Source organism: Neofelis nebulosa, chromosome 3 (assembly GCF_028018385.1).
Source record: "Neofelis nebulosa isolate mNeoNeb1 chromosome 3, mNeoNeb1.pri, whole genome shotgun sequence".
Lineage (NCBI taxonomy): Eukaryota > Metazoa > Chordata > Mammalia > Carnivora > Felidae > Neofelis > Neofelis nebulosa.
In genome coordinates, this window is record NC_080784.1 from 166148339 (window position 1) to 166161501 (window position 13163).

Below are 13163 nucleotides of genomic sequence, written 5' to 3' on the forward strand. Positions count from 1 at the left end.
TTTTTTTTTCTTTCTTTTAGCAAACATACCTATAATGTTTACCATATTAGGTACTCTTCTGAGTGTTTCACAAAATCTTTACTCATTGAATCATGGATATGAGAAATATTTAAGAGGTGGGAACAATAGATATGGGAGGTGAAGGAGATTTTTAACTTGGATTCTATAAATGAATATGGCAAGGTAATTAATGTTCTCAATTGACATTAATTTCAGAGACATATCCATCGAGAATTCATATTGATCACAGTAGAAAAGAATCACCTATTGCTTATTGCCAAAATATTCTCTCATCCCTCAGAGAAATCTGTCTACTTTAGGAAATGAAGCCTAGACAAGGAGGCCAACTCATTGTGCTAAATGAACAGTGTGAACTCTGTGATGGTCCCTGAATTTAGAGTTCCTAGCTGTAGGCATCTTTGAATTTAGGAATCATGGGCCTGCTTTATCCATTAAAAAAGAGATATATATATTCTAACTCCTTAAGCCAGGTCTACCTCATTTGACAGAGAAACTTTATTTTCAAGACTGAACATTTTGTTTTGTGAGAAGTACAGCTGATTCTCCAACTCATTAAGTATTTGGTTTCACGGTTTGTTTGGAAGTTTTATGTTGGTAAGTATTAGAATGAAGACACATAGTTTAATAATGAGATAGAAATTTCAAAATTGGGGAAATCTAAACAGATGGTCCTAGTATTCATAGGCATCTAAGATTATTCAAAAGGACAGTGTTAATATCTGTGGTAAGTTTCAGACCTGCTGTTTCATAAACCTGGATGTCATAACCTTCCCCTGTGCGTACCTTCTGTTCTAGTTGTGTCTAAACTCCCATCTTGTTATCAGGCCCTGGTTCCTATCCTGTGCTAAGATGGTGAGTTTTGGAGAGCCCGAGCTCACTAGTCCACCCAACTCGCATCAGCCCCTCTCACCATGAGCTTTGGCCTGACTCTACTCTTCAGTTCTAGTGTCCAGGCTGCGGTTCCTTCTTGTGCAAAGAATGGAAGTCAAAGCTCCACCTCTACTAATGGGTGTTTCTTCCTTCCTGAGCCTTGCTTTGTCAAACTCTCTGGCAACTCTATTTCCTTCAAATACAGGACTCTGCTTTTGCTCCTCAAGGGAATGAAGTTTTCATACAAAAACAAAAAATAAGGACTCGAAGAGAATCAATTGCTGCTGATGTACCTTCTTAATGATGAGATCTACCTCCCTTAGTGCATGTCCTTGTATTTCCTGTTCTTAGACTATGCATAATATGTTTGCTAACATAACACCTGTTGTTCTTCCATTGTTTTTGTTGTTGTTTTTTTTCCATTGATCTCTGTGGGGCTTTTTTCCTGTTATCATACTCTGCCTCCATTCCTAGATTTCTTATTACCTCCAACATTGTTGATATTCAGCCATTATACATCCTTATGGCTGTAGTGGTATTTATAGCCAGAGTCCGTTCTAATTGCCCCTCTGTACTAATTGCTAAATATTTTAAATATGACACCTGATAGGTATCTGGCCTACTGTCATGGCTAAGCCCCAAATCATTGGGTTCTGGCTTGTTGCAATACTGTCCATACTCTTTTAGACTTCATTTCTGGAAGTAACCATGTGTACGATCTCATTATCGCATTGATAAGACACAGTTTGCTAGCCTTTTGCAGGATGGACTGGGTTATGTTCTCTTTCAAAAAAATTTTTTTTTAATGTTTATTTTTGAGAGGGAGGGACAGAGTATGAATGGGGGGAGAGGCAGAGAGGACGCAGAATCCAAAGCAAGCTCCAGGCTCTGAGCTGTCAACACAGAGCCCGAGGCAGGGCTTGAACTCACAAACTGCAAGATCATGACCTGAGCCGAAGCTGGATTCTTAACCGACTGAGATACTCAGGCGCCCTGAATATGTTCTCTTGATTATTCCTCCTCCTAATCTGTTAATGCATGATGTCACAGGACATTGCCTAAGAGGAATTTATTCCAATTTTATTTTGAGTCTACTAGTTGGTTTAAGCATGCTGTTTCCCAATTTAAAACATTTGCTAAAATGAGTAAAGTTTTAAGGGTTTTTAGAACAAGAAAATTAAGAAGTCTGTTTGGGGAAGACTATAGAAGACAAATTCCTAACCATCAGACCTATTTCTACTAGAAGATAATGAATTGGAAATGTGATGGTGGTTCATAGTAGAAAATCATATGAATGGTTTTAGAAACAATACATATATTTATTGGCACGTGATACAGAAAGTAGTGAAAATATAAAAATGAAGGATGAACTAATATCCATTAACATAACACTATAAATAATAGCAAATACAAATTTACATTAGATGCATTAAATGGATATTTGTTTTGTTTAAAATAATCTTCACTGATGTTTAGAGCAGTTTTATTCATACTTGCCAAAACTTGGAAGCAACAGAGATGTCCTTCAGTAGGGGAATGGATAAACTGTGGTGCATTCAGACAATGGAATAGTATCAAGTGCTAAAATGAAACAAGCTTTCAAGGCATGAAGAGATTTGCAGGAAACTTCAATGTATTATTACTAAATGAAAGAAGCCAGTCTGAAAAGGCTACATACAGTAGGATTCCAACTATAGGACATTCTGGAAAAGGTAAAACTATGGACACAATAAGAAAAGTGGTAGCCAGGGGTTGGGAGGAGGGACAGATGAATGGGTAGGGCTCAGAGGATTTTGGGGGGGTGGGCAGTGAAGCTACTCTCAGTGTTCTTTGTTGGTGGATGCATTTGTTCAAACCCATAGAGTATAAAACACCAAGAATGGACTGTAAGGTAAATGATGGACTTTGGATGATAATGACGTGTCAGGATAGGTTCGTCAACTGTTACAAATATACCGTGCTGGTAGGGGCTGTTGATCATGAGAGAGGCTGTGCATGCGGGGAGCAGAAGGTACATGGGAAATCTCCGTTCCTTCTCTCAGTTTTGCTGTGAACCTAAAACTGCTCTTAAAAAAAAAAAATGAAGTCTGAAAAAAATGGAAAAACTTAAAAGCTTCACATAAAATTTTGTAGCAATATGTGAATGAGTCATTCTTATTGTAGGGAGACTGTGGAAGAAAAGAAAATGATGATTCCAATAAAGTGGTCTTAGTGACATTCTTGAAGGTAAGGTTAGTGGTTCATTTTTATGCAGAGTACAGAGGCACGCATTTCTACAGTCTACATAGGGTATCATAGAGATGAAGCTTAATCATGCGGGAAAAAGATGGCGGGGGGAGATTCCCTTCACTAAGATGGGGTTTGGTGACCAGATACAGGATATAAGGCACGGGGAGGAATTGATGGTTCTCAAGTTCTCATCAATGAAGCCTCACCCTTCGAAATCACAGATAATGAAAGGCAGAGGATTGATGGGGCTCCAGGGTGTGTGGTGTGGGGCACGAGTCAGTGAGTAAAGTGGCTGAAAGCACAAGAGAAAAATCAGTTCAAGAGTTCTAGTATGAGCGGGGAGAACCACATATGACTTTTTAAGATTAGGTTTTTGAATTGTTTTATTGATCCTCTGCTTTGCTTCCTAGAGCTTTGCCCCTGATGTGCATTTATTTAACAAGCTCCAAATTGCTTGATGGATGTTATTTGTGGTTATTATATAAACAGGTTTCCTTACTTATGGTACTTTTGAAACTTATTGATCAAAATTAGTTTTAAGTAAAATTATTGTACAGAACCAACTGTTCCACTTTGAAAGAATAGTTTGAGGTAGTGATTCTCAACCTTGGCTGTACATGAGAGTCATGTTGGGGAGTCTTCAAAAACATACAGATGCCTGGGCCTCACTCCAAAGATTTTGATTGTGATTTAAGGAATTGCCAGAGAAGGCCAGCAAAGACCAGGATCAGGTCACAAAACTTGACTTTGCCTTAATGCTGAGAGTGGATATGAAATCTTTTTCAGGAGGTAGAATTGTAATAAACAGTCTGACAGAGACAAGTTTTTATGTTTGCCAATCTACTAATTTACAATGAGAAATGTGCCAAGTGGGTGTTAATGCTTGAGCTGGCGGGCCATTCTTTCCTCTCCTTGTGGGGTAGGTCATACAGAACTAAATTCTAATCAGAGAGTTGCATGGAAAGCTTGTAGATCAAAGAAATTAATATCTGTAGTGCTGTGCTATAGGAGCCAGAATACTCGTCTTTTTGTTCAGCATTCCAGACTGTACTTAGGTGGATGTTACATTTCCATCAGCAGTGGGTTAAGTGGTCAGTTTCCCTATATCTTGCCAACGATAGATTACTTGTTCTAATATTTCCCAGTCTGGTGTGTGTACAATGAAAGCTTATTGCTACTTTAATTTGCATTTTCTGGATACTACAAAGTTTGAATGTTTTTTCATATGTTGTCTTCTTAGATTTATTCTTACATAATTGACTAATTATATATAGTTTTGCCAGTTTTTCTCTATTGTATTGTCTTTTTCTTGTTAATTGCTAAGTGCCCTTTTGAATACTTTATGTTAGCTGTCATCTGCATTATATTTTTTTCCGACTTGGTCCTGTCTTGTTTATGGTATTGTTTGCCTAATAAATATCAAAAAATTTTTACTTGGTTGAATGTATTCATCCTTTTAGAATAATTTTAGGTTTTCTATCTTAGCCAACAGTTTCCTCTGCCCTGGATTCTGTATGTGGACTCCTATGAATTTTTTTCTTAAAATTTTTTTTTAAAACTTAAAATTAATTTTCAACATCCTGTTCATCTGGTTTTTGAGTATAGTGTATTTGTTTTTTTTCAGTTGAATGGTCAGGTGATATTCAAACATTATTACTAAATAAATCATCCCCTTTCTTCTGTTTTCGCCCATGTTGAATGCTTATACTGGGATTTTGGGGAGGCTGTCTAATCTTTTACATTAATCCAATTTATTTTTACTTATGTTTACTGACTATTATATTATGGTCTAATATAGTCATTTTATATTTCGATGTAATGTTTCAGATATAGTTATAATGTGTTCTAATTATAGTTATGTTGTCTTCTGATTTAGAAAATATTCTTTGTATTTTTTAAAAATGATTTTTTTTTTTAACTTTTGGGAGCTATTTATTCTTCCTTATGTATACTTGAAGATGGTTTTATCCAGTAAAACTTTTAAAAAAAATTGTATTGAAATCTTAATTGGAATTGTCATAATTAATAATTTTGTGAGAATTAACCCTTATAATAACAAGTGCTCTTACCCACAAATATGTCTTTCCATTTGCTCAGATCTTTTATGTTCTTTATGAGATTCTCGTAGAGGTGACTGGCTGGCTCAGTCAGTAGAGCATGAGCCTCTTGATCTCAAGGTTGTGAGTTCAAGCCCCACGTTGGGTGTAGAGATTGCTTGAGAGAGAGAGAGAGAGAGAGAGAAAGAGAAAGTTTTGGTAGTTTCTGCTATATAAATCCTATGTTTTCCTTATTAAATTTATCACAACTTATTTTATACTTGTGAATAGAAGATTTTTTATCCATTTTCCTTTCTAGGTGATTATTGCTTTAATATAGAAAGCTGTGTTTCTTTCTCAGTATTTATAACAATTATAATTTTTTTGTATCTTATATTTTTCCTTAACCACCTAGTGTTGAATAATAAGGCAAGAGGTTGCATCTTTGTTTAGTTTCTGTTTTTAACATTTATTTATTTTTGGGACAGAGAGAGACACAGCATGAACGGGGGAGGGGCAGAGAGAGAGGGAGACACAGAATCGGAAGCAGGCTCCAGGCTCTGAGCCATCAGCCCAGAGCCTGATGCGGGGCTCGAACTCACGGACCGCGAGATCGTGACCTGAGCTGAAGTCGGACGCTTAACCGACTGAGCCACCCAGGGGCCCCTAGTTTCTGTTTTTAATTGAAATAGATTGGGTGTGCTGAAACCTATAATGATGTTTACTGCTCATGTTTGGTAAATATTTTTATTTGTTTTCTTTATCTCTGGCTGCTGGGTATCTGTAGTGTGCAGTTAGATCTCTTTGTCTGCTAACTAAGGGTGGGCCATACAGCTATGGTGTTTTAAAGAGTTATCTCAAGGAAGGGAAAGCATTCTCAGCGTCTCTGAGCCTCTGTTAGCTCCAGTTAAAATATTAGGAGGAAGCCTCTTTGGTCCTTGTCTTCCCCCACCACGTCAGCTTCAAGGGTATGGAGGGTTCGGCCCACGTATTAGATTCTGCTCAGCTTCTTAGAAGGCAGAGAAGATGGTTATGCATCGATATGCTGCTGTTTACCTCCCAGAGGCCCTAGATCTACATGTGTGTGCCAGATGAGGTCCTGCAGGATTCTGGCCTTCCGGTTTTCACCTCAGGGCTCTCCGATTCTGATCCCCAGATTCATGTCTGGCCAGGGGAGAAAAGTCTGTCATGATAGCTTTTTCCCTGGCAGTGAGTATTTTTACGGGAGGAGAAGAGGAGAACAAAAATGAAAACAACTTTCTTGTTGCTTCTGATACATATCCATGGTTGAGATTTAATTCAGCCTTTTCTTTTCTAGAGGGAAGGCAAAAGCTTAGAAAGGTGAAATAATATGACCAAGATTATAATGATACTAAGTAGCCAAGTCAAGTCTGGGGCCCTGGTCTTCTGACTCCTGGGTTCATGCACATTTTAAAAATACCACATAATTTCTAGATTTTTGGAATAGTTTCTGAGCTGAGTTTCTGAAGGTTCAAAGAGTACAAGAAAATAATAACCTCAGGGAGATTCTAGCTGAGTGAATAATGGATTATTTAGAGATAGGTCATTTTTCTTAAGCTTTATAATAAGCGATATTTCTGTAGTAGACTTCAAGTAAAAAGCATTGGATATGTGCCAAGGATGTCATAGGACTTCTATGTTTAGAAACTGTTTTCAATAGGAATAGTTTAGACTAGGATAAATAAACATTTTAGGAACAGATGTCCAAAGAACAAGTAAAAGTCTTAATTTTTCTATCCATTGAAATTCTACCAGAGGCAGAAATGTGGGGCTGAATAGTAAGAAAAATGATTGCATTCACACAGAACAGAAACTTAAAGTATTTACGAATAGAATTAGTAAGAATTACATACTATGATTTTAAAAATTAGTAACTTAAAGAGCGAATAAAAATTCAAATGCAAAAAAAAAGAAAAAAAGAATTATACAGATCTCATTTCTCTTTGGACGCACAAAAGAAGATCAATTAATGAGGGTATGCCCAGGTTCTAGACAAGAAGTCTTAATTAAGATGCCAGTTTTTTCCCATTAATTTATGAAGATACATACAAGTCTGGAAGTGTAAGTGAAAAACAATAGCTGAGAAATTACTGAGGGTGATGAGTAAACAGGAGTATTTGTGCCAACAGGTAATAAAGCTTATTATAAAGCTACAGTAATTAAAAGGAGATACTGATACAAAAACAGATTTTTTATGTGAGTATGCTTATGTCCATGATCTTTCTTATGAGACTGTAGTTTCACTGTATCATTAATTTGTTAAATTTGTTATCAAGAAAGGCATAGCAGTATATCACTCCTCAAAAAGACAGGTACCCAGGCTACAAGATTTAAATGAATAGTCCAATAGAAATAGGCCTAGGAGGTTTTTTCAGCCTATGTTCCAGGCCTAATCCACCTCCATTCCTTTTCCTTTTTAAAAGAATTTCTTCTCTCAGCTTCCCTTCTGTATATTCTTTTCTTTTTTTTTTTCCCTCCAAAACCAGATTCTTAATGAGCAGGATACAAAGCACAATTTGAGTTTGGATGCAGTTTATAAACTACAGTGAATAAAATCAGTGAATAAAATCAGTGATTGACTTTCAGTAAAGGAACCTAGAAGAATTGATGAAATATTGGAGAAAAAAAATGTCTTTATTGAATGTCACTCCAAATAAACTCCAGCTGGATGATAGATTTATTTCTCAAATGCTTATTTATTTGACAGAGAGAGGGAGAGCGAGAATGAGCACGGGAGGGGCAGAGAGAGGGGGAGGGAGAGAATCCCAAGTAGGCTTCATGCTATCAGCACAGAGTCTGTTGCAAGGCTCCATCTCACAAACTGTGAGATCATGACCTGAGCCGAAATCAAGAGCTGGACGTGCAACTGAGCCACCCAGGTGCCCCAAGATGACAGATTTTAATGTAAAAAATAAAACTAAGTAAAAAAGGAGTTAAAATATAGGTGAGAACTACCTTATAAGCCAGCAATTGCACTATTAAGTATTTAACCAAAGGATTAAAAGTACAGATTCGAAGGGGTACATATGCCCCAATGTTTATAGCAGCACCATCATCAATAACCAAACTATGGAGAGAGCCCAAATGTCCATCGACTGATGAATGGATAAAGAACATGTGGTATATACACATACATACACACAATGGGGTATTACTCAGCCATCAAAAAGAATGAAATCTGGCCATTTTCAATAATGTGGATGGAGCTAGAATGTATTATGCTAAGTGAAATAAGTCAATCAGAGAAAGACAAATACCATATGATTTCACTCATATATGGAATTTAAGAAGCAAAACAGAGGAGCACATGGGAAGTGAGGGGGAAAAAAAAAACAGAGGGAAACAAACCACAAGAGACTCTTAACAGTAGAGAACAAACTGAGGGTTGATGGGGGGAGGTGGGTGGGAGATGGGCTAGATGGGCCATAGGTATTGAAAAGGGCACTTGTTGTAATGAACACTGGGTGTCGTATGTAAGTGATGAATCACTGAATTCTACTCCTGAAACCAATATTGCACTGTATGTTAACTACCTAAAATTAAAAATAAAAGCTTCAATAAAAAAGAAAGAAAATATAGGTAAATATATCTCTAATCAAAGTGGAAAAGCTGTTTCTTTTTAGTTCATTTTATGTAAAGGAATTTGAAGATGCAACCAAAATATTTGATTTGGGAAATAGTTATTCTAAGCCAATAGTATGTAGTCTAAATCCTTAAAAGAGAAAAAAAGGGATGTATGAAAATCTGGTGATTCTGGAGAAAATAAAGCCACTGATCTGAAAGTTGTTAGAAACTCAGGACCTGAATTCATATTTCACTCCCAAGTGACAAATGACTTTAATTAGGAGTCAATTTCCTCATCACAAATTGAGTATAACTTGTAGTATATTCTGGATCTAGTTACTGCCAGGAATTTTAACTAGTTGGTTGTTAAACTGTTGGTGGCTTGAAATCAATCATGATGACGGTATTTACACAATGGAAATTGGCAAATGCTATCAATCAGAAGACTTTTTTTCTTTCTTTCTTCTTTTTTTAAAGAGGCATTTACCAGCATATCACTTGAAATAAGACTAGGTTTGTTAGAACTGTAGAGAACAGAACTGGTACTTACCAGAGGGGAGCTGGGGGCAGGGGGTGAAAGAGGTGAAGGGGATTAAAAGTACTCTTAACCATGATGAGCACTGAGTAACCGATAGAATTCCATTAAATCAATATATTGTACACCTAAACTAACACTGTATGTTAACTATACTGGGATTAAAATTTAAAAAATTAATAAAACAAAAGGAATAAATATGAAAAATACCTTAATAAAGTATTAAATACTGTTTCATTTCCATCAGAAATAAACAGTGTCTGGTATGAGTGTCCTTCATTTATGAAGAAATTTTGAGGTCATCTCACCTTAATAACAAACCGTGTGTGCTCACTGAAGTCATCAAATGATGTCTTTATGTTGTACCTTTCAATACTCACAGCATGCATATCATTTGTATTTCCTTATTTCCTTTTCAGATACAGTTGCTTCCAAATGTGCAGTTTTTCGCTGGATAGTTTGTTGAGAGGTTATACCAACCTGACTGGCCTCACCAAAAGTTGAAATTTGCTATTATTCCCTAATATTGATTTTGCTAGCTTTCTACTTTCAGTCTACCGTGTAACCTGATTTGTGTTTTTGACATTTTATTTTTAATTGACTTATAATCTGTTTCCTTTCTCTGAGCTTGATCCAAGTACATTATTGTTTTAAACTTTAGCTCGAGCTGTTGTTTATTTTGACTCTTCCCAGGCATCTTTGGTTCTGGCTGACAGGGATAGAATGGGCTTTTCTTTCTTTCTTTTTGAATTGTTAAGAATTCACAGACTTTATTTTTTAGAGCAGTGTCAGATTACAGAAAATTTGAGGAGAAAGTACAAACAGTTCCCATGCATCCCCTTATCCTGCCCCGAGTTTCCCTTATTAACATTTTATATTAATGTGATACAGTTGTTGTAAGTGATGAACCTATTTGACACATGGTAATCTCCCCAAATCCGTAGTTTCCATTAGGGTTCACTCCTTGTGTTGTATATTCTTTGGGTTTTGACAAATATAAGGACATGTTCCCATCATTGCAATTTCATACAGAATAGTTTCAGGGCCCTCAAAATCACCTGTACTCCCCTATTCCCTGCGCTCCCCTGTCCGCCTCTGCCTCTGACCCCTGGCAATCATGCATCTTTTTCCTGCTGCCATACTTTTGCCTTCTCCTTAATGTCATATAGTTGGAATCATATACCATGTACTTTTTCAGACTGGCTTCTCTCAATAATATGCATTTAGGTTTCCTCTAAAGTCTTTTCTTGGCTTGATCATTCATTCTGTTTTAGCACTGAATACTGTTCCCTTGTCCGGATGCACCACAGTTTATTTTTGAAACCTTCACCTACTGAAGGTCATCTTGGTTGCTTCCAAGTTTTGGCATTTAGGAATAAAGCTGCTATGAACTTCCCTATACGGGTTTTTGTGTGGATTTGTAACTCCTTTAGGTAAATACCAACAAGCATGGTTGCTGGGTCATCTGGTAAGAGTATGTTTATTTTTGTAAGAAACCTCTAAACCGTCTTCCAGAGTGCCTATACCGTTTTGTATTTCCACCAACGATGAATGAGAGTTCTTGTGGCCCCGCACTCTCACCAGCATTCGGTGTGTCAGCGTTCTGGGTTTTTTGGCCATCCTAGTACGCGTACAGTGGTGGGTCAGTGTTGTTTTAATTTGCATTTCCCTGAAGACCTGTCATACGGAGCATCTTTTAATATGTTTGTTTGTCATCTGTACGTCTTCTTTGTGGAGGGGTCTGTGCAGACATTTGTCCTATTTTTTAACTGGGTTCTTTTCTTTTCCTTCTTTTTCTTTTTTAAATCCTTATTTATTTTTGAGAGAGAGACAGCGTGTGAGCAGGGGAGGAGCAGAGAGAGAGGGGGACACAGAATCGGAAGCAGGCTCCAGGCTCCGAGCTGTTAGCACAGAGCCTGACACGGGGATCGACCTCCTGAACTGTGAGATCATGACCTGAGCCGCAGTCAGATGCTTACTTAACCAACTGAGCCACCCAGGCACTCCTAATTGGGTTATTTTCTTTTTGACTTTTACGAATTCTTTTTTTAAGAGAATTTTTTATTTTTTTATTTTATTATTTTAAAAAATATTTTATTTATTAATTAATGTTTGTTTATATTTTGAGAGAAAGAGACAGCAGGGTAGGGGCAGAGAGAGAGGGAGACACAGGATCTGAATGAGGCTTCAGGCTCTGAGCTGTCAGCACAGAGCCCGATGCTGGGCTTGAATTCACAGGTCACGAGATCATGACCTGAGTCGAAGTCAGACGCTCAACTGACTGAGCCACCCAGGCGCCCTTGAAATATTTTATTTATTTTTGAGAGAGAGTATGAGTGGAGTGGGGCAGAGAGTGAGGGAGACACAGCATCCAAAGCAGGCTCCAGGCTCTGAGCTGTCAGCCCATAGTCCAATGCGGGGCTCGAACTCATGAACCATGAGATCATGACCTGACCTGAAGTTGGACGCTTAACTGACTGAGCCACTCAGGTGCCCGTAAGAGAATTTTTTTTAATGTTTAATTATTTTTGAGAGAGAGAGAGTGAGCAGGGGAGGGGCAGAGAGAGGGGGACAGAAGATCTGAAGTGGGCTGTCTGTGGTGACAGCCGAGAGCCCAACACGGGCCTCGAACTCATGAACTGTGAGATGGTGTTTTGAGCCAAAGTCGGTTGCCCAACTGACTGAGCCACACAGGCACCCCAAGAATTCTTTATATATTTTGGATGGCAGTCCTTTATCAGATGTGTTTTATAAAGATTTTCTCCCAATCTGTGCCTTGTCTTTTCATTCTCTTTATAGTGTCATTTGTAGAGCTGAAGTTATTAATTTTATAAAGCTCAATTTATCAAATTTTCTTTCGTGGCTTCTATTTTGGCTTTTCTCCTATATTATATTCTGGGAATTTTATAGTTTCCCATTTCATTTTTAAATCTATAATCCATTTTGAGTTAATTTCTGTGAATGTCAGTTCTGTGTTTAGAAGATTCTTCTTCCTTTTCTTTTTCTTCTGCCTGTGGATTTCCAGTTATTCCAACACCATTTGTGGAAAAACCTCCTTTTCCCATTGATAGCCTTTGCTTCTTTGTCAAAGATCATTTGTGGGTCTATTCCTGGGTTCTCTGTCCTATTCCTCTGATCTATTTTTTTTTTTTTTTTTTTTTTTTAACCAGTACCACATTGTCTCTATTACTGTAGCTTTAAAGTGAGTCTTGAAGTCAGGCAGTGTAAGTTCTCCAGTTTTGTTCTCTTTCAGTCTTGTGTTGGCTATGCTGGGTCATTTGCCTCTCCGTATAAACTTTAGAATCAGCTTGTTGATATCCACAAAAGAACTTGTTGGGATAGACTTGCTTTTTTAAACTAGAATTTTGGTCTTGCTTTTTAAATTCAGAGCTATTTTTTATACCTGTTCTTGTTCCAATGCCATTTGCGTGATACTTTTTTTTTTGGCCGGGGGTGGTGGGTGATCATCAAAATTTTTATTGTTGGCCAGTGTAAGTAATAATAGTAAGCAGTTGTACAAAACTTTGTTATATTTCTGCATTTCTATACATGAATGTATGCACATGCATATAAAAGATTGTGACTAACGTGGGAATTTTTACCCCTAAAGACCTGTTCTTGGGATAAGGGTGCTATAGGTATTTTTTCACAGACTCCACTGGGATCTTTGTAAACTACATCTACCCGCCCCTACCTATCCCTGTTGGAACCATCCCAGTTGTTGAGAATCACTCTGTATTTTGAGTCGTGTTACTGTTTAGAGTGCTGCGCGTAAGAGCACAGTGGAGGCAGGTAAAAAAAAAAAAAAGGCTGAGAATTGCTGCTATCAAGTAACAAAACCAAACATGTCTCCCATTAAGGCTTGTCTGCTCTCTTTGACTGAATTT

At 37.4% G+C, this 13163-nt stretch overlaps 1 protein-coding gene across 10 annotated transcripts in view; it reads left to right on the forward strand.

The window, feature by feature from the left end:
• FRYL (FRY like transcription coactivator) overlaps positions 1 to 13163 on the forward strand; it is a 272003-nt gene that overhangs the window by 103451 nt on the left and 155389 nt on the right. Inside the window, exon 4 of one of the 10 annotated variants that reach the window (XM_058722640.1) lies at positions 3055 to 3117. The exons of the other annotated variants lie outside the window; for them this stretch is intronic. The gene's annotated coding sequence lies outside the window, so the exon portion shown is untranslated. The remainder of the gene's footprint in view (positions 1 to 3054; positions 3118 to 13163) is intronic. 10 annotated transcript variants of the gene reach the window in all.